The following is a 20,793-nucleotide window of genomic DNA, read 5'->3' as shown; positions in this document are numbered from 1 at the left end:
GCCCCACACACCTGCTCCTTCCCTGGGCTCAGTTAAAAAGACATCTCCCAGGGCAGCGCTGGGGCACGCGACGCCGCACTGTGCCCTTTCCCCTCGTGACTTCCCTCCATCCTCATCAACTCTTTCTGTCACTGCTCCCTAAATGCCCGCCTCTGCTCCATCTGTCCTGTTCGGTGGGGCATCCTAGGCCAAGCCTAGCGCTGACACAGAACAGCGGCTGCCTGAGGGCCCACAGCCTCCCCGGGAATCAGTCAGGCACCCTGTGACCTGCCTGCCCGCTGCACCCCGTGGGGCTCAGAGCGCGCGTGATGCTCACACACAGGCACCACATAGGATGTGACTACCTACCCCCGGCTGTCCCTTGGGAAACAGACCTCTCCTGTGTCCCTGCCGGGAGAAGGGGGTATTATTGCTCTTTGCTCTGAGAACACAACTCACCCCCACCAGCCTTCTCAGGTGTGAGAGACGTCCCTCCAGACAGGCTCTCTGGTGACTGCCTGTTCCTCCTCTACAGAGAGCATCTTGGCCGGGTGAAAACCCTCAGGACAGAACCGTGGGTATGTCAGCACATGGAGGGCTGAGCCCATCACGGCCACGGAGTAAGTCTGGATGAATCTCTCCAGCTCTGAATCCCTGCTGTGTCCCAGGTTCCCTTTCCTGTATCTCAACGAGTCATGTTCCACGGGGTTCCTGGGTAGCTCCCCACTTCCTCCTGCACCACCACGGGGAAGATGTGGTGTCCACAGGACAATCAGACGGCCAGGGAAGAGTGGACACCAAAGATGGTCAGGAAGAAATGAGAGACCCACCCACCAGTCCCAAGGGAGCAATAGAGTGACTGAGAACTGTCCCTTTCACCCTGGGAGTCACAGCCCCCACTGAGCAACCAGCACATGCCTCTCCTCCCAAGAGGCATGAGAGACTCACCCTGCACACCTCCAGGAAGGACAGTTTCCTCCGGGACACCCAGGTCACGAATGTCCATCCTTGGAAGTTGCAGCCAAGCTAGACACAATTAGAGAAAGGAAGGGTCCCTGTCACCAGGCAACACACAGCTCACCCACAGCACAATGTGGTGTCCCTATAACAGGGACCTGATGCAGCTCCAGCCTCCTGCACTGAAGGGGAGAGCCAGATGGGGATAAAAGAGGGTGAGGGGTGTGAATGTGCACCCCGACCCAGAGCCACTGGGACAGCAGAAGGCTGAGGCCCAGCTGTGCTTGCCCAACCTACAGGGTATGTGTGTGACTCTCTGTGTCTGTGCACGTTTCTTTTGTGTGTGTGTTTGTGTTTCTGCACATAGTGTGTACCGAGGTTTGGTGACAGAATCACTGCTGAAAAAGGCAGAGGCCTCCACAATTCCCAGGGACCTGACACACAGACAAAAGGAAAAAGAGAAGGAGGGACAAAGAGGCAGGACTGAGAGGGGAGGGGATAGAGAGGTGACCTGGGCACAGACCCCGCCCATAAGCCTGAGAAGTGCTCCTGCCCCGGGAAGAGGCTCAGCACAGAAGGAGGAAGGACAGCACCGCTGACAGCTGTGCTCGGAAAGATTCTGGATCCCAGACTCATCTCCACAGAGGAGAACATACAGGCAGAAGAGGCCATGGGGCCCCTCTCAGCGCCTCCCTACACACTGCACATCACCTGGAAGGAGCTTCTACTCACAGGTGAGGAGAGAACTTCCTGGGAGAGGACAGGAGGAGGAAGCAGAATGATTGGATGGGGTCTCCTGGAGGGGATGGGGTTCTAAAAAATAAAATAAGCCAGCACTTTGGGAGGCTGAGGTGGATGGATCATGAGGTCAGGAGTTCAAGACCGGTCTGATCAACACAGTGAAGCCCCGTCTCTACTAAAAACAGAAAAAATTAACCAGGTGTGGTGGTGAGCACCTGTAATCCTAGCTACTCAGGAGGCTGAGGCAGGAGAATTGCATGAATCTGGGAGGCAGAGGTTGCAGTGAGCTGAGATGCTGCCACTGCAAGCCAGCCTGGGAGACAGTACGAGACTCCGTCTCAAAAAGAAAAAAAAAAAAAAAATAAAGGAAAGAAGGCTCTGTTGGAGCCTGGATTGGGGATAATATGCCAGAGAGAGACAGGGTCACAACAGGAAAATCACATTGAACTGGAATTGGTAATAGGTAGGAAAATCTCAAGTGTTCTGTTCTCCTGGTTAAGCATCACTGGCCACAATATTTTGAAAAATGATAATAATAACTATTATCGGATGACACTTCAGGTGAAAATATAAGCAGGACATGAAACACTGTCCTCAGCAAAACACCTCAACAACTGGGGAAAGACAAAAAAAATAGCCCTGGCTTGGAGATCCCTGGGAACCTTCACATCTGCAGGAGTCTGCAGCCTGTCCCAGGCACTGGGGTGCAATCAAGATCACAAACGTCCCTGTCCTCACGGAGCTCATGCTGTCATGGGCAGGAAGACAGACATGCAAAGAGATCTAGAATGTGAGGTCAGGTGTTGGCAAGAGCTCCGGAGGGAGCAGAGCACAAAAAGGTCAGAAATGGAAGACCCAGGGGCTCTGAAGGAGGTGTCAGGAAAGAAGTCTAAGGATGCCCTGATGTGAGCAGGACCTGAGGGCAGTGTGGAGGGAGCCATGCAGACCCCTGGGGAAGAGGATTTCAAAGAGAAAAATGCCGAGGTCAGAAGGATTGAAGGAATGGGGGTTGTGCTGCTGACCTTGACCCAGTAGGACAGTAGGACAAAAACACACACACACACATACACACAAAAAGGGGTGTGTGTGTTTGTGTGTGTGTGTCTACAAGGCTGATGATTGAAGAAATCTTCTCAGGACCCAAGGCTCCATCTTTTCATCCCAATACATAGGTCTCAATATTGACTGATGCTCTCTCCACCTCCTAGCATCACTTTTAATCTTCTGGAACTCGCCCACCACTGCCCAAGTCACGATTGAAGCCCAGCCAACCAAAGTTTCTGAGGGGAAGGATGTTCTTCTACTTGTCCACAATTTGCCCACGAACGTTGTTGGCTACATCTGGTACAAAGGGCAAATAATGGACCTCCAGCATTACATTACAGCATATACAACAGACACTGAAATGATTCTATTTGGGCCTGCATACAGTGGACGAGAAACAGTATATTCCAATGCATCCCTGCTGATCCAGAGTGTCACCAAAAATGACACAGGATCCTACACCATACAAATCATAAAGCGAGGTCATAGGACTGAAGGAGTAACTGGACATTACACCTTATACCGTGAGTGATTCCACATGATCCCTGGGTGTTGGGGGGTGGGGGTCACTTCTACTTTGCACACCCAGGATGGTCAGGCCTGGACTGTGCCTGTGTCCCTCTCTGCATTATGTCCCATGTTGGGGTTTCGGCATTTAGTGCAGGACACACACAGAGGAGACAAACATCAGCAGATCAGAATTCCTTTCCTGCCTCCAGACCCTGCAGACACTTGCTGCACAGGAAGGACAGTCTGATGGGGGGGGGGGGTGCTCAGCAGGAGGAGATCAGCCTCAGCCAAGCACCTCATGCCCTCTTCATAAACTTGACCCTGAGAAAGACCCTGGAGAACTGAGTAGGGCTTTGCCTAAGAGGCCCCTTGAGATACTCTCAGAGAAGCTCAGCCCTAGAAACCTGAACCCCAGACCGCTGTCCCTAAATCCTTACTCCAGATAAAGCTGAGGAGCCTGTGCCAGGGCTCAGTTGTGGCAGGGCTTACTGGGACCAAGGATTTACCAGCTGTCTGAGGACTGTGTCTCCTGGAGCTGCTCACCAGCCAGGGCTCAGCCCTCAGAGCCTCATCTAGGCAAGGACAGAGCTTTCTTCACCTGAGACTCAGAGTGGAGAGGACAGAAAGACAAGCTTTGTAGGCCATCAGTCAACTGCCTTGTGTGGCTTAGGACACTCCATAGAACGTCTATAGTCCCCAGAAGCAGAAACAGAAGACAGAAAATGTACTTGGCAACAGCTTATCCACAGGGATCTGACCTAAAGGTGCTCCCTCATGGAAGTGAATAATAATAAATGCTGTTTGTGTGAACACCTCCACTGTGCCAAGCATTAGGTCAGGTGACTGTGAAGAATTTACAATTTATTCACAGAAAGCATGAAAAGCCACAGTCCATTGGCCATTTAGCTTATTTGACTGAGAGAAAACTGAGGCACAGGAAGGCACAGTCACTGAACCAGAGTCACACAAACACAGAAGGCAGATCAGGGTCACATGAGGTCTGTCTGCAGCCACAGGCCCATCCTCTCCTCCACCAGAAGTGAGGGATTACTGGGATCCAAGGGCCCCGTAGTCATTTCTTGGCTCAAATCCTCTCACCTTCGGCATCCAAACCTCAGAGGAGTGAGAGCAAATGGTCAGCTGATTAGTGTGTACTCCAGAACTAAATCACCTGCCTCAACTGTCAGAGTCAGTGCAAAAAATGTCCAGGCGTCCCCCTCAGATCTTAACCCCTGTCACTGAACCTGAAATCCTGTGTTTCCCAAAGTGTCCATGTCACTGGCATGACAGGATAAAGGAGAGGAGCTTGTGTTCTTTCCCCACTGACACCCTGCACTAGCATAGGCCCAGTGAGAGACACACACTCAGGTGCTCTCACATAACAAATGGAGGAATTGAATGAAGAAATGGATGATCCATAACCTCTTTAGAGACTGGATCTCAGATGCAGAATCCTAGGAGGTCTAGGCCACACCTTTCCCTTGTCCTTCAGAGGCTGACACCCATGTTTCATCCCCCCACTACCTCTTGCCCCTAAAGACACCCCACCTCATGGAAGTTGAAACCCTTTGGCAACTGGAGGGTTTTCAGGGCTCCCTGGTCCTGGACTGTTGAACTGGGGCACCTGGTCCCTGGGGTCTCTGAAGTCACTGTAGTCCCCACTGTTCACTGCCATGCTGTCTCTGCCTCGCTCTGCTTCTCTGTGTCCCTCATCTTCCTCCCACTTCATTCTAACTGGCAAGCCCTGTCCTGCACAGCTTCTTCCTCCACCCCTAGGCCTTCCCCAGACACTCGCTCTAACTAGGCTGCCTTCTAATCCCTTCCTGCTAACACTGTGGAATGGTCCACCTCCCAGGTAATAGGAATGGCATAGAAATGACCTGGAGTTTCCACTCCTGCCAGGCTTCATCTCGAGCCAATGTCCCCAAGTCACTAAGAGAATAAGCTTCCACTGTATACCCATCCAGGGCTCTTTCCTGTTGTGAGACTGATCTGTGCACAAGACTGTGGGACAGGGATAGGCAGCTCCTCCATCCATTCTTATAATTCCCAGACATGTTCTTCTGGCCTCCTGCACAAACAAAACCAATTTATCCAGATGGTGTTTTGCAGTAAAGAAATATTTTAATGACTCCAAGTCTGCCAAATAGGAGGACGGAGGTATATTATTACTCAAATCAGCCTCTCTAGTGGATCAGGGGTTAGAGAGTTTTTCTTTTTTTAATTTTAAAATCTTTTTTTAAAAAAATATACTTTAAGTTCTAGGGTACATGTGCACAACGTGCAGGTTTGTTACATATGTATATATTTGCCATGTTAGTGTGCTGCACTCATCAACTCGTCAACACCCATCAACTCGTCATTTACATCAGGTATAACTGTCATTGCAACCCCACCCCCACCCCCTCCCTATAATAGGCCCCCGTGTGTGATGTTTCCCTTCCCGAGTCCAAGTGATCTTATTGTTCAATTCCCACCTATGAGTGAGAACACACGGTGTTTGGTTTTCTGTTCTTGCGATAGTTTGCTGAGAATGATGGTTTCCAGCTGCATCCATGTCCCTAAAAAGGACACGAACTCATCCTTTTTTATGGTACATAGTATTCCATGGTGTATATATGCGAAATTTTCTTAATGTGGTCTGTCACTGATGGACATTTGGGTTGATTCCAAGTCTTTGCTATTGTGAAGAGTGCCACAATAAGCATACGTGTGCATGTGTCTTTATAGCAGCATGATTTATAATCCTTTGGGTATATACCCAGTAATGGGATGGCTGAGTCATATGGTATTTCTAGTTCTAGATCCTTGAGGAATCGCCATACTGTTTTCCACAATGGTTAAACTAGTTTACAATCCCACTAACAGTGTAAAAATATTGCTATTTCTCCACATCCTCTCCAGCACCTGTTGTTTCCTGACTTTTTAATGATCGCCATTCTAACTGGTGTGAGATGGTATCTCATTGTGGTTTTGATATGCATTTCTCTGATGGCCCGTGGTGACGAGCATTTTTTCATGTGTCTGTTGGCTATATGAATGTCTTCTTTTGCGAACTGTCTGTTCATATCCTTTGCCCACTTTTTGATGGTGTTGTTTGTCTTTTTCTTGTAAATTTGTTTGAATTCTTTGTAGGTTCTGGATATTAGCTCTTTGTCAGATGAGTAGATTGCTAAATTTTTTTCCCATTCTGTAGGTTACCTGTTCACTCTGATGATAGTTTCTCTTGCTGTGCAGAAGCTCTTTAGTGTAATTAGATCCCATTTGTCAATTGTGGCTTTTGTTGCCTTTGCTTTTGGTGTTTTAGACATGAAGTCTTAGCCCATGCCTATGTCCTGAATGGTAGTACCTAGGTTTTCTTCTAGGCTTTTTATGGTATTAGGTCTAACATTTAAGTCTCTAATCCATCTTGAATTAATGTTCGTATAAGGAATAAGGAAAGGATCCAGCTTCAGCTTTCTTCTTATGGCAAGCCAATTTTCCCAGCACCATTTATTAAATAGGGAATCCTTTCCCCATTTCTTGTTTTTGACAAATTTCTTGAAATTTGTCACTCGGTTCTAACAGTAAGTAAACAGCTGAACAAACTCAAAAGTCGACAACTCGTTAAAATCCCTCAGAGATGGCCAGGCACAGTGGCTCACATCTGTAATCCCAACACTTTGGGAGGCCGAGGCGGGCGGATCACGAGGTCAAGAGATGGAGACCATCTTGGCGAACACGGTGAAACCCCATCTCTACTAAAAATACAAACAAATGAGCTGGGCATGCTGGCGGGTGCCTGTAGTCCCAGCTACACGGGAGGCTGAGGCAGGAGAACGGCGTGAACCCGGGAGGCAGAGCTTACCATGAGCCAAGATCGTACCACTGCACTCCAGCCTGGGCAATGGAGCAAGACTCCGTCTCAGAAAAAGAAAAAAAATGCTGTTAGAGAAATGAAGAATGCTTTTGATGGTTACTGGTAGAATGCACACAGCTGAGGAAAGAATCCCTAGCTTGAGGATGTTTCAATAGAAACTTCCAAAAATGCTGCACCCATCAACTCATCATTTACATCAGGTATGCACACCAACATGTCACAAGTATACATATGTAACAAACCTGCACGTTATGCACATGTACCCTATAACTTAAAGTATAATAATAATAAATAAATTAAAAAAAAAAAAGAAACTTCCAAAAATGAAACACGAAACTTCAAAAGGAGTAGGGGAAAAAAGTGGAGCAATATATTCAACTTCATATTTACCATTTTGTATTGACAATCGCAATTTTAAAATTTTGTAGTTATGGAACAACTACCAAGGCTGTAACATTCATGGAATGGGAATACTGGTGGGTTCGGGGACCTGTTGGAGGTGACCAGGGGGTGCTACCTGATGGTTTTCCTGCCTGGGGCACATTCGATTGTTGCTTCATGATGATGCCATCTTCATAAGTTGGGATTCTTCTTGTGGGGGACACATGACCCAATGGCATCTCACTTAGACTCTTCTTAATTCACACAAACTTAAACTCTAGTTGTATTTCCTTAGGTTGAGAGTAAATGAAGACAGCACTTCACATACCTGTTTTGGGCTCCTCCCCATTTTTCCTAACTCTGCACAGAAATTAGAAACAGGGAGTTCTTTCTATATTTACTAACATAACAAACATCACTTCTTTTAATTCGGCATCATTCCTCCCTTTATGTAATTGACACACTAACCAGTTCTGTCTCTTTAACGGGTCTCTTTCTACTCAAGGACTTGCTAATTTCAAATCACCTTTGGCATCTTTCTTTCAGCATAATGTGATCCTGCTGAATTCACCCCACACCTAAACCTTAATTGGGTATCAAGAGAAATACTACTACCAGCAATTCATCTTAGATACTTGGACCATCAGTAAAAATTTCCACTGATGACAACATTTTAATGTTTCCTTCAAATTTTGTTTTGTTTTGTTTTGTTACTAGAGTCACATCATAACATGAGGTCTAAACTCCTGACAACTTTTTATGGGAAAACTACAATATTACAAATTGAGCATCCCGAATCCAGAAATCCAAAATCTGAAATGCACCAAAATCCAACACTTCTGACCACTGATGTGCTAACTGGAGCATTTTGGATTTAAAATTTTTCAGATTTGGGATGCTGACCCAGTACATCTACTGCAAATATTCCAAAATAAAAAAAGTTAGAAATCCAAAACACCTGGTTTTAAGCTTTCTGCATAAGGAACACTTTATCTGTATGAACTATAGGTATGAAGATCTACAGGAGATCTCTGGAACCTCCTCATCCTGCATAACTGAAAACTCACACCCACGGAACAATGCCCTATTCCCCTCACCCCAGCTCCTGGAAACCACTATTCTACTCTCTGATTTACTCTGGAATCCACTGAGATGAGGTACATAGAGTAGTCAAATTCACAGAATCAGAGAGTAGAATGTCTAACGACAGAAAGTATCTGCAAGACTTCTTCCCAAATATTAGTCTAATAGCCACCAAACACAAACGGTCCATGAGGACCAGACTTCCATCATCAGTTCATGCTCGCCCTTTCCACCAGTCAGTTCTGCATTTGCAAAAATCCACATGTATTTCTAGAAAGATCCACACGGTCCTCACCTGCCCTTTAGAGGGGGAAGGGCAGGTGAGGGCATGGACACAGGACAGGGAACATGGTCTTGGTCCAAAGCTATCAGCTCTTGCCTGTCCCCTTCACTCTTTGTAGCTCATTCCTTGGACTCTGCTCTATCTTTAGAGGTCGCTGGCTCAAGTCAGTCACTAAGAGACAGCTGGGAAAACTGCCCCAACTTGTAGCTCCACTCCCTGATGACTAAATTGACCTCCAGGCTTGACTCTGGTCTCCCCTGTGTTATTTCTGCTGAAGTACCCAGTCCCAGGCCAGTTTTCCCACTACCCAAAGGGTTTAAGAACAATGGGAAGTTCCATCATCCATCTCTAGGATGCCCTTGGAAAGGGAAGCTGCAGGGAAAACATACCTTGGGAGCAAAGTAAGATTGAAACTAAGAAGATTCTAGCACTGCATGCTCCTGGTGAGGATCACAAGGTGGGCCAGGCAGGCAGTTGGAGAGGGAGGGACTCAGAGAGGCACCAGGGGCTCTGACTGCTGGACCCATGTTTTTCCATGATGCAATGATGCTGCTCAATTCACACTTGAGAAAGTCTGTGCTTCTCCCACATACAGAAGGCAGCCTCACAATCTCTGAGCCCTCAGATTGCTATGCATCTGTCTTGTAACACACACATCTGCCATGGATTTTTAAGGACTTGGGTGGGCTGAAGTGGGAAACGCCATCTCTGATTGAAAAATGTTTTTGGAGGATTCAAAGGTGCCACACAGGACAATCTTCTCTCTGTTATCTGCACAGTGGAGACTCCCAAGCCCTACATCTCCAGCAGCAACTTAAACCCCAGGGAGGGTACGGAGACTGTGATCTTATCCTGTGATCCTGACACTCAGGATGTAAGCTACCTGTGGCGGATAAATGGTCAGAGCCTCCCTATCAGTCACAAGTTGCAGCTGTCCAAAAACAACAGGACCCTCGTTCTATTTGGTGTCACAAAAGATACTGCAGGACCTTATGAATGTGAAATGAAGAACCCAGGGAGTTCCAGCCGCAGTGATCCAGTCACCTTGAATCTCCTCTGTGAGTATCTTCTGTTCCTCTGTGAGCCAGGCTGCCATCCCAAATACACATGGCCAGAGGCCAGGCCTCCCAGTCCTTCTCAGGTGCAAGTACAGAGACCCTTCTCCCCGGACATCAAAGCTGGCCATGAGTCCTAAGAGTAGGCTTAGGCTTGATCACCAATGGGAGAGAAGAGGCTGCTCCTGTCATGGGAGACTCAGGGACCAAAGCTTATGATGGGAGAAGTAGGTGAATGTCTCAGGCTCCTGATCAGTGAACACAGCAGGGATTTGGCTGGGACTTCAGTGTTGTGACTTAGCTCACAGGGTCACCGTGGCCGTTCCACAGACCAGGATTTTTGCTTCCCTCTGACAACATCAGCTGTGATTTTATTCTCTTGGCTCCAGTTGGCCTGGACGCCCCCACCATTTCTTCTTCATACACCTATTACCATCCAGGGGAACTCCCCAAGCTCTCCTGCCTCACAGACTCTCACCCACTGACAGAGCATTCTTGGCTGATTGATGGGAAGTTCCAGCAATCAGCACAGGTGTTCTTTATCCTCCTAACCACTAAAATATAGAGAGGGGTCTATGTCTGTTTCATGCATAACTCAGTCACTGGTGGAACAAATCTCATAATCAAGAGGATCATAGTCCCTGGTAAGTGGATCCCTGGAGCACTGGCAATATGTTTTCCAGTGAAGTCTATCTGGCTATCAGGGAAGAGCCACCTCCCCTCTGCTAAGGGAGAGGGAAAATCAAAAACCCAGGACAGGGAATATGTTTCTGCTCGAAAACCACGAGCTTTTGCCTGTGGCCTTCACTCTTTCTAGATCATTCTTTAGACTATACAGTAACAATGAACAATGTGAAAGGAAAGTCAGAAAAGAATTTCCATTCTCACTAACATCAAAAGGAATAAAATATTTTGGAATAAGTTTAACCAAAAAGGTCTAAGGGTTATACCCTGAAAACTACAAAATGTTACTGAATGAAATTAAAGACGACATCAATATGTGGGAAGACATTTCATTTTCATGGATTGGAAAAATCAACATTGTTAGGATGACAATACTACCCAAAGTGAGCTGCAGATTCAACGCAACCCCTACCAGAATCCCAGTAACACTTTTTTGCAGAATTACAAAAATCTGTCCTAAATCTGACCTGATAGGCTCTTATTGATGACTGCCACAACAGAGACACTGAGAAAAAGATGCAATCATGGAAAGGTGGAAAATGTTCATGACATAGAAAATAGCAATCATTATTTCTCACATCCCAAAGCCTTCAAAAACATACAAGTGCAGCATGGCCAGTATGGAATTGACCAAAAACTATTCACCAAGCTAGAAAAGTGGTGAGAAAAAAAAAGGACAAGAATGTATTTAGCCTATCGCCACCCACTTTTGCTGACTAATCTGATGCTGAAAAGTAATGCTCACTGGAACATTTTAGATTTTGAATCTTTCAGATTTGGGATGCTAAACCAGTAAGTATGTGACAAATATTTCGAATCAAAAAATGTCAGAAATCCAAAACACTTTCTGTCCTAAGTCTGATGTGTAAGAAACACTCAATCTGTGTGAACTATAGGCATCAAGCTGTACAGCAGATCTCTAGAACCTCCCCATCTGGCATAACTGAAACTGCACACACATGAACAACTTCTGATTCTCCCCACTCCCAGCTCCCGGCTACCAGCAGTCTCTTCTCAGATTCACTGTGGAATCCACTTACATGATGTCCCTAGAGTAGTCAAGCCCATGGAATCGGAGAGTAGAGTGTCCAATGAAAGAAAATATTTGCAAAATTTCTCCCCAACTTTGTCTCATATCCATCAAACACGTATGGTCCACAAGGACCAGATTTCCAGCAGTTAATTCCCACCCTTTCCACCAGTCCATTCTGCATTTGCAAATGTCCACCTGTATTTCTGGAAAGTTCCATTTAGTCCTCACCTGCCCTCTGCAGAAGGAGAGGAAACTTAAAGAACCCAGAACAGGGAACATGGGTCTGCTCCAAAGCCACCAGTTCTTGTCTGTCCCCTTCAGTCTTTCTAGATCATTCCTTGCAGTTTGCTCTGTCTTTGGAGGTCACTGGCTCAAGTAAGTCATCATGAAACACCTGCAGAAAACTGCCCCACTTTGTGCCTCCACGGCCTGATGACTGAAGTGACCTCCAGGCCTGACTCTGGTCTCCCCTGTCTTATTTCTGCTGAAACATCCAGTCCCAGGCCAGCCTGCTCAGTATCTTCAGGGTTTCAAGGCAATGGGAAGTCCCATTATTACTCGTCTCTAGAATGTCCTTGGAAATGGAAGCTGCAGATAAATCACATCTAGGGGGGCAAAGTAGGATGGAATTTGTAAGGAGTCCGGCAGTTGCACATTGCAGGTAAGGAACCCAAGGAGAGCCAGCCAGTCAGCTGATTAGAGAGGGACTGGGAGGTGTATCAGGGCCTGTGACTCCCACTGATGTATCTGTCCATGACCCAACACTGCTGCTCAATTCACACTTGAGAATGTCTGTGCTTCCCTAAGACAGAGCAGGTGGCCTCACAGTCTTTGAGCTCTTAGATCATCATGCATCTGTCTTGTGACACACACACGAGCTATTGGTTTTCAAGGACTCGGGTGGGCTGAGGGGAGGGAGATCCCAACTCTGATTGAAGGATGCCTGTGGAGGAATCAAAGGTGCCACAGGACAATCTTCTCTCTGTTATCCACACAGTCCCAGGCTAAAGCAACCCGGTGAAAACAGGATCCTCATTCTAGCCAATGTCACAAGAAATGACACAGGCCCCTATGAATGTGAAATATGGGACCAAGTTGGTAGCACACCCAGTGACCCAGTCACGCTGGATGTCCTTTGTATCTTTGGTTCCTGTGTGGACCAGGCCACCCGTTAAAATCCAAAGGAACACAGGCCACGCATCTCAGTCTCTCTCAGGTCCAAGTACAGACACTTTTATTTCTGGACACCAGGGTTGGCCATGGCTCCCTGCCCTGGGAAATTCTAGGTATGCATAGCCTTAAACAAAAATATAAGGGGAGGAGATGCTTTTGTCATGGGAGACTTGGAGTCTACAGCCTGTGATGGGAGAAACAGGAGAATATCCCAGGCTTTGGCCCAGTGAACACAGGAGCGGTTTGGCTGGGCCTTGAGGGTGTGTCTTGGCTCAGAGGGACACTATGTCCCTTTAAGAGACCAGGAACATCCCCTTCCTTCAGATGACATCACCTGTGACTTTATTCTCTTTACTCCAGATGGTCCACGCATCCCCAGCATTTTCTCTTCATCCCCCTATTACCGTTCAGGAGAAAAACTCTACTTGTACTGCTTCGCGGACTCTAACCCACCGGCAGAGTATTATTGGACGATTGATGGGAAGTTTCTGCAATCAGGACAAGAGCTCTCTATCCGCGAAATTACTGCAAAGCATGGCGGAATGTATGGTTGCTCGGCTCGTAACTCAGCCACTGGCAGCGAAAGTTCCGCATTCAAGATGATCAAAGTCTCTGGTAAGTGGATCCCTGCATCACTGGCAATAGTGTTTTAGATGGTGTCTATCTGCCTTTCAGAGAAGACCTGGGAAAACATTTTAATTCCCAGCCTGTGTCCCATTGGCAGAAGCAAATCCTAAATTCTCCTCCTGAACCCTCCCAATTTGTCTCTACAGATTCTCTTCTCCTTGTTTTTCTGTTTTCTCATGGTTGACCTTGTGTCCAGCCTGAGAAAGGTAGGGAGGGGGCTTTGTCAGCCCTGAGCCCTATGTGATGGAAGAGGCTTCACAGAGGGACAAGAAGGAGAGTCCTCAAGGTCAAGTTGCTTCTCGCTGTCACCAACACATCCCTTTCTGCCACGTCTTTATTTTTTTTCCCTCTGCATGAGCTACAAGGAGCATCCGAGGCTTTGAAACAAGCTCACATTTTTCCCCCAAATGAGAGTAGCAAACCCCTTGGATGAGAGAGGAGCAGCTCAGACCACTCCCTAATCTGCTCCAGGCTTCTCGGTGACTGGCCCTGCCTGACTCCACCTGGTGTGGGACCAGCATGTGTGGAGAAAGAGCCCTGGTGGCCTGTCCTGATTTCGGCTAAATCAAACTGCCAGTTGGTGTGAAGGCTAGGCTGCAGGGAAATTAAAAGAGAGGGAGCCTCGGGGCAGACTCTTGAGCTGTGTCCTGGCTCTGAAGTCACCGGCTGTATGAGGCTGTTGGCACAGCACGTGGGACACAGCACAGAGGACAGTGAGTGATGCATACTTGGAGACATAGGGAGATTCACCTCTGGAGTTCTGCATGGCAGGAAAGGGGCTATGCCAAAAAGTGTGTATTTATAGAGTGTAAGACTACCAGGACACTTTATATATATCCAATATAAGGCTTATCATTAACTATTTCTAAGTGTGCAATTTAGTGTTGTGTAACCATCACTCTATCCATTTCCAGAACTTTTTCCTTTTACCGTATTAAACCTCTGTACCCAATAAACAGTAACTCTCACTCCTTCTCCCCCTAACCCTTAGCACATACCATTCTACTTTCTGTCTCTATATAACTGGCTATTCTATTTTCTAAATGGAATTATAGAATAATTATCCTTTCGTGTCTGGCTTATTTCAGTTAGCATAATGTCTTCAACGTTCATTCACTTTGCACGATGTATTGGAATTTTATTCCTTGTTAAGGTTGAATAACATTTCGTTGTATAGATATATCTCATTTGCCTACCCACTTATCTTTCAATGGACTTTTCCATTGTTTCCATTTTTGGCTATTGTGTGTAATGCTTCTCTGAACATCAATGTGCAAATATTTGTTCACATTTCTTTCAATTCTATAGGGAGTATGTCTAGAAGTGGAATATCTGGATCGAATGGTGATTTATTGTTTAAATTTTTGAGAAACAGCCACACCACTTTTTACAGTGGCTATAACATTTCCCATTCCCATCAGCAATGCACTAGAGCTCCAACTTTTCTATTTGAAAATACTTGTCATTTTGTGTTGCTGTCATTGTTGTTGTTTATCAAAGCATCCTAAAGTGTATGAGGTGGTGTCACATTGTGGTTTTGATTTGCATGTCTCTAAGTATTCGTGATGCTGAGGAGCTTTGCTTGGGCTTATCGGATATTTGTATATCTTCCTTGGAGAAAACTCTATTTTAATCCTTGGTTCATTTTGTAATTGTGTTTTTGGATGTTTGCTGTTGTTAACTTGTAGTTTTTTGTGTATTCTGGAAATTAATTTCTTATCACACTTATAATTTGCAAATATTTTTCTCATTTCATGGGTTGCCTTCTTACTCTCTTGATAATGTTCTTCGATATATAAAACGTTTTGATTTTTATGAAGTCCAATTTATCCATTTTATTTGTTGCCTATGCTTTTGTTGTTACAACCAAGAAATCATTGTGAAATGCAATATCATGAAGTTTTTATCCTATGTTTTCTTCTAAGAGTTGTATAGATTTTGCTCTTACATTTAGATATCTGATCTATTGTGGGTTAATTTTTGTATATGATGCTAGGTAAAGGTTCCACTCATTCTTGCCCTTGGATATCCAGCTTTTCCAATATCTTTTGGTGAGAACACTGTCCTTTCCCCATTGAATGATCTTGGCACACTCGATGAAAATCATTTGGCCATATATGCAAGTATTTCTTTCTGGAGTCTCTGTTCCATTTCATTAATTTCTATGTCCTCTTTTATGCCAGTACCACACTGTATTGGTTACGGGGGCTTTGTAGTAAATGCTGAGATCAGAAAGTGTGAGTCCTCCAGCTTCATTCTTCCTTTTCAAAGTTGTTTGTCTATTTAGGGTCATGAGTTTCAATATAAATTTTAGGACGGATTTTTCTTTTACTGCAAAAATGTCACTGAGATTCTGAGAGGAATTATATTGAATCTGCAGCTCACTTTGGGTTTCATTGTCCTCCTGACAATAGTGAGTCTTCTAATTCATGAAAACAAAAAGTCTTTCATTTTATTGATGTCATCATTAAGCAATATTTTATGGATTTCAGGTATAATCATTTCACCTCTTTGGTTAAACTTATTTCTAAGTATTTTATTCTTTTTGATATTAATACAAATTAAAATTTTTTTCTTAATTTCCCTTCAGATGGTCCATGGTTAGTGTATTGAAATACGACTGATGTTTGAATGTTGATTTTGTATTGTGGAACATTACTGAATTCATTTGTCAATTCTGATAGGTTTGTCCATCTTTAGGATTTTCTAGATATAAGTTCAAGTTATCTCCGAACAGAAATAATTTTACTCCTTTCTTCCAATTTGAATGTCTTTTAAAAAATAGTTGCCTAATTTTTCTGACTAGACCTTTCAATACTACCTTGAATAGAATTGTCAAAAGCAGCAACCCTGTCTTGTTCCTGCTCAAACAGGGAAAGCTTTCAGTCTTTCTCCGTTGAGTATGATGTTAGCATTGGGTTTTTTCACATATTGCCTTTATGTTGAGGTGGTTTCCTTACATTCTTAGTTAGAATGTTTTTATTATGAAAAAATATTGAATTTCATCAAATGCTTTTATTGATTCAATCTTATTACTGATTATAGTTGTAGTCATATTTTTTGTGTTTTTCTAGGAATTTGTCTATTCCACCTAGTTTATACAATTTATTGGCATACAAATACTTACAGTAATTTCAAAATCATTATTTTATTAGAATTGGTAGTAATCATTTCATTTTCTGTTTTTTCATTTTTACTTTTCTTTTCTTATTTTTTTTTTTGAGAGAAAGAGAGAGAGCCACTCACTCTGTAGGCCAGCCCAGGCTGAAATAGAGTAGTGTGAATGTGCCTCACTGCAGTCTCAAACTCCTGGGCTGAAGAAATTCTCCTTCTTCAGCCCCCCAAGATACTAGGACTACAGATGCATGCCACCATGCCCAGCTAATTGGTTTTAAATTTTTTTTTGTAGAGACAGGGTCTCCTGAGGTTACCTATGCTGGTCCAAACACCTGGTCTCAAGAAATCCTCCCATTGTGACCTTCCAAAGTGCTAGGATTAAAATATGACCCACCATGCTCGGACTCCATTTCCATTTCTGATTTTAGTAATTTTAATCTTCTCTCTTTTTTTCTTAGTCCAGTTAATGGTCGTCAATTTTGTTGATTTATTTTGAAGAATCAACTTTGGTTTCATTAATTTACTGTATTCTTTTTTCATTCTCCATTTTATTTTTATCCACTCTAATCCATATTGTTTACTTCATTCACTGTGCTTGGGTTTAGTTTGTTCTTCTTTCATATCCTGAAGCATGAGAGAGCTTGCTTCATACGATTCTTTTAAAGGTTTATTGCAGTCAATGAAACAAGATGCCACACAGATGAACCAATGTCAGCTGCTCTATTACTACTGTCATCCTTAGCCTTGAGGTCAAATAGTCCCAGAATGAAATCTCACATCCTCCTATTAGTAGCCATATGACACCAGGAAAGTTTTTACACTACTCTAAGCTTCTGTCCTTTCATTGGTAATTTGAAAATAATATGTAGGCCGGGCGCGGTGGCTCAAGCCGGTAATCCCAGCACTTTGGGAGGCCGAGACGGGTGGATCACGAGGTCAGGAGATCGAGACCATCCTGGCTAACAAGGGGAAACCCCCTCTCTACCAAAATACAAAAAACTAGCTGGGCGAGGTGGCAGGCGCCTGTACTCCCAGCTAGTCGGGAGGCTGAGCCAGGAGAATGGCGTAAACCCAGGAGGCAAAGCTTGCAGTGAGCTGAGATCCGGCCACTGCACCCCAGCCTGGGCGACAGAGCAAGACTCCGTCTCAAAAAAAAAAAAAAAAAAAAAAAAAAAAAAGAAAATAATATGTAACTGACAGGGTTATTGTGTGAATTAAATGAGGTACAGGTAAAGTATTTAGCACAGGGCCTGACACATAAGATGTGTCCCTCAACAGTACCTATTTCCATATATATATAGAAAAAAAGGTAACACATAAAACAGTAGGACATGGTTACTGACTACTTGTGGGAGAGAAAGGAAAAAATCTAAGTGTAAAGAATCAATCCTGGTATTTTTTTTTTTTTTAAACCAACTGAGATGCATCCAGGATAGGACTAGACGAATAAGATAAATTATCAGAGAAGACACCTGTGAGGGAATGTGGGGCAGGCATGAAGGTAGTGTGGGAGAACCCACAGACCACTATGCAAAGCTGACTCCTGTGAAAAAGAAAGGGAAAGAAATTTTAGGTATCAATGCAGTTCTTAAGACAGTTTTCGCAAGGCTGATGGGGAGTCCTCCAACCAGTCACCCATTAGAGTTAAAGAGAGCCTCAGAGAACTAGGCTTGCTTACACGCCCTTGCTGCGAGCCTGTGGGAAGGAAGCTTTCTGTGCAAAGGAGGTTGTGAATTTGAAATGCACTGACCTGGGCCTTTTGTCAATCAGGTCCCTGCCAGGGAGTGCTGGCAGGGTCTCATTCATGGCTGCCACCACAGAGACACTGAGACAAAGGTGCAACCATGAAAAGTTGTAAAGGTGGATAGTTCTACTGACATAGAAAATAACGATCAGCCTTTCACACATCCAAAATCTTTCTGAAATATCTGAGTGCAGTAGAGAATTGACCGAGGACTGATAAAAAACCTAGAAACAAGGTGAGAGAGGAAAAAAAAAAAAACTGCAGGAATATAATCATCTCCTATCAACTTTCCAACAGAAATAATGCTTTCCTTGAAGAAACAATTATAGACTACCTCATGTTACATGCTGGTTCCTGAGGTTCCCCCCTGTAAAGTAACATCATCTCCATTCCTTCTTTTCTTTTCTTTTCTTTCCATGACAGGTTCTTCAGGAAGAGGACATCTATCCTGGCATTGATCCGACATAGCAGCCGTGATGTCATTTCTGTATTTCAGGAAGTCTGGCAGGTATGATGGCCTTTTCTCTTGTACCGCTTCCTGCAGGCTGACTGCCATGCTTGGGAGAGGGAAAAGACTTATTGGCCTGTATCTGGGACTGGATCTCCTCCTTCCACTAAACTGCTGCTTCTCAGCACTAATTCCTGCAGTTCCCTTTCTCCCTGGCCTGTATGCTCCCTCTACCCCAATGTCTTTTAGCCATAATTGTCTCGTTTATTTCTCAGATTCAAATGAGAAACACAATTTCACATTGTGAAACCCTCTTCATTATTTTTCACATCTCTCAATAGTGTAATTCTCTCCATTCCCATAAAGCTCAACCACTTCTCAAAGTGTTGCTTGACTTCTTGTGTCCAGACTTTGAAACCTTCCTTGCATATGACTGCCTCATTACCTTTCTAAAATCTAGTTAATTCACTTAATCAAGAATCTTCAGGGGTCTACACTAGCCTATTTGGTAAGTTCACATTTCTTCTGTTTACTAATCCTTCTCACTTCCTTTACCTCTACTTCCTAGTATAATTCCTCCATCCTAATTAGAACTGTCTTCCTACACATCCCTGCCCCTTCACCCATATAGACAAAAAATTCTTAGTTCCAATGCTACGCCTAAAAACAGGGTGAACTCCCCTCCACCATCTGCACTACAGACTTAACCACTCCCTTCATCACAAGGAACCTCTGACCTCGTGGAAGAAAAAGACTTTAGGATCAGCCTGTGAACCTGAGACTCAGAACACAATGTATGTGTGGTGGAGACCTTTTCCTGATGACTAATTCACTTGTTCAAAAAAGATACAGAAATGAAGAAGGCAAGGTCCCTACCCCAGGGGACATAAAGCATAAAACAGGAAATGAGATCTGAAATTCATCATGATACCAAAATAGAAAAAAAGTGAAGGCCACAAGAAATCAGAGAAATCTGATGGGAAATATAGCTACACTTTGGAATCACTGGAAAACATTTTTAAAAGTGGATGCTCAAGCCCCACCCATGAGTTCCAGTTTAAAGGTCTGGAGAGGGACCCAGCCATTGATAATTTTTAAGTCTTCCCTGACACTACTAACATGTAATGAGGGTGGAGAACTCTTATTATAAAAGGTAGAACTTACAACTAAGTCAATGATTTTGAAGTAGAAGTACCGGAATTACCTAAGGACGTTTTTGAACATATGTAAGACTATGCGTTTTTGGCCCTAATTATTAATGGGCTACACCAAGAACTCAGGAATCCAGCTGGGAAACAGAAGCTGAATGGAAAAGCCACCTTATTTTATATGTTAAAATATATATAAAGCATTTTCAAATAAGTGATAAGTGTTGCTAAACCTTCTCTAAATAACGTTTATGGGAATGTTAATAATATGAGTATTCTAGGCTGGGCGCAGTGGCTTATGCCTGTAATCCCAGCACTTTGGGAGGCAAGGCTGGCAGATCATGAGGTCAGGAGATCGAGACCACCCTGGCTAACACGGTGAGACCCCGTCTCTACTGAAAACACAAAAACAAAATTCACCGGGTGTGGTGGCAGGCACCTGTAGTCCCAACTACTCCGGAGTCTGAGGCAGGAGAATGGCGTGAACCCGGAGGTGGAGTTTGCAGTGAGCGGAGATCCTGCCACTGCACTCCAGCCTGGGCAACAGAGTGAGATTCCATCTCAAGGAAAAAAAAAATTAAAAAAAAAAAGAGTTCTAAAAACCGTATGAAATTTCTGGAAATCGAATATGTTATCAGTCATAGTGTCGTATGCCACAGAAGTAACTAGATTTCTATGTGAGTTGTGTCTTTACCATAATCAGCCTAATAAAAATCCCATTAGATTTTTAACCATGATCATTTTAAATCTTTGTCATTCCCAGACCGTTGCTTTGATTCTTCCTCGAAGTATTTACAGTCAGCTACAGTCCAAAATTGCTTTTTCTTCAAGGAGATATATGGAAAAGACTCTGACAATGACTCTTGAATACAAGTTTCTGATAACTTCAGGATCATACCACTGGACTCTCTGAGAACTTTCAAAATT

At 44.3% G+C, this 20,793-nt stretch overlaps 1 pseudogene; it reads left to right on the top strand.

The window, feature by feature from the left end:
- Positions 1-1,474: 1,474 nt before the first annotated feature.
- Positions 1,475-19,091, top strand: LOC135968351 (pregnancy-specific beta-1-glycoprotein 2-like; annotated as a pseudogene).
- Positions 19,092-20,793: the final 1,702 nt, after the last annotated feature.

This window comes from Macaca fascicularis, chromosome 19 (genome assembly GCF_037993035.2).
Source record: "Macaca fascicularis isolate 582-1 chromosome 19, T2T-MFA8v1.1".
NCBI lineage: Eukaryota > Metazoa > Chordata > Mammalia > Primates > Cercopithecidae > Macaca > Macaca fascicularis.
Note: the sequence above shows the minus strand (reverse complement) of the source record. Positions and strands in the feature narration are given on the sequence as shown.